Source organism: Tachyglossus aculeatus, chromosome 2, assembly GCF_015852505.1.
Source record: "Tachyglossus aculeatus isolate mTacAcu1 chromosome 2, mTacAcu1.pri, whole genome shotgun sequence".
NCBI lineage: Eukaryota > Metazoa > Chordata > Mammalia > Monotremata > Tachyglossidae > Tachyglossus > Tachyglossus aculeatus.
This window is the reverse complement of record NC_052067.1, coordinates 42,803,525-42,805,052: the sequence shown is the minus strand read 5'-3', so window position 1 is coordinate 42,805,052 and position 1,528 is coordinate 42,803,525.

Genomic DNA, 1,528 nt, shown 5'->3' with positions numbered 1-1,528 from the left:
GAAACCAGCTCTTTGACCCTGCTGCTGGGAGAGAAGAGCCTCAGGAATTGGACTTAAGCAATTTCCCATGTGCTTCGAAGGAAATTGATAGGCTCCACTGCAGGATAAACTTGGACATGATCCATCAATCAATCAGTTATATTTACTAAACACTTATTTTGTGCAGAGGACTTTACTAAGCCCTTGGGAGAGAGTACATAGTTGATAGAAACATTCCCTTCCAAAAATGACCTTACAGTTTAGAGCATGGCCTAGTGGATACAGCACATGTCTGGAAGTCATAAAGGCCTATGTTCTAATCCCAGCTCTGCCACTTGTCAGCTGTGTGACCTTGGGCAAGTCACTTAACTTCTCTGCACCTGAATTACCTCATCTGGAAAATGGGGATTAAGACTATGAGCTCCATGCAGGACAGGGACCGTCCAACCAGATTTGCTTCTACCCACCCCTGTGCTTATAGTGAGCACTTACCAAATGGTGCTATTATTAGTATTAATATTATTTAAGAAAAGTAAAAATTGGGTTGTGAATCTTTCCTCCACCAACCTCTTCCCCTTGTAAATCAATCAATGAATCCATCAGCAGTTCTTATTGAATGCTTACTGGGTGCAGAATATGGAACTAAGAACTTGGGAGAGTACAGTACAACAGCATTGGTAGACAAGTTTCCTGTCCACAAGAAGGTTACAGTCAAGTGGGGGAGAAAGACATTAAAAACAAATTACAGAGGAATGAAATGAGAAGCAGCATGGCCTAATGGATAGAGATTGGGCCTGGGATGCAGAAGCACCTGGGTTTTAATCCTGACTCTGCCACTTAGTAATACTAATGATAGCATTTATTAAGCACTTACTATGTGCAAAGCACTGTTCTAAGCGCTGGAAGTGGAAGCACCACTTGTCTGCTGTGTGACCTTAGGCAAGTTACTGAATTTCTCTGTGCCTGTTACCTCATCTGTAAATGGGGAATAAGGCTGTGTCCTATCTTGTATTTATGTCCTATCTTGTATCTACCCTAGCACTTATTACAGTGCATGGAACAAAGTAATCGCTTAACTAATAATATGAACAAACAAAAATGATATGTACATAAATACTGTAGGGCTGAGGGTGAAATTAAGATCTTCCCTGCTTCTCTGCATCCCATATTCATCCTGCACCTCTTTTCCAGTGGGATTCAGCGTCTCCCCACCTCCCAGCCCCAGCACTTACCCAGGCAGGAAGAGGAAGGATAAGGGTGGGATCGGCAATTCTTTAAAAAAGCAGCTTGACCTAGTGGAAAGAGCACAGGCCTGGGAGTTAGAGGACCTGAGTTTTAATTCTGGCTCTTCCACTTGTCAATTAGGTGACCTTGGGCAAGTCACTTCATTTCTCCATGCCTCAGTTACCTCATCTGTAAAATGGGGATTGAGACTGTGAGACCCACATGGGACAGGGACTGTGTCCAACCTGATTCGCTTGTATCTACCCCAGCACTTAGTACAGTGCCTGGTACATAGTAAGTGCTTAACAAATACCAAAATTATTAA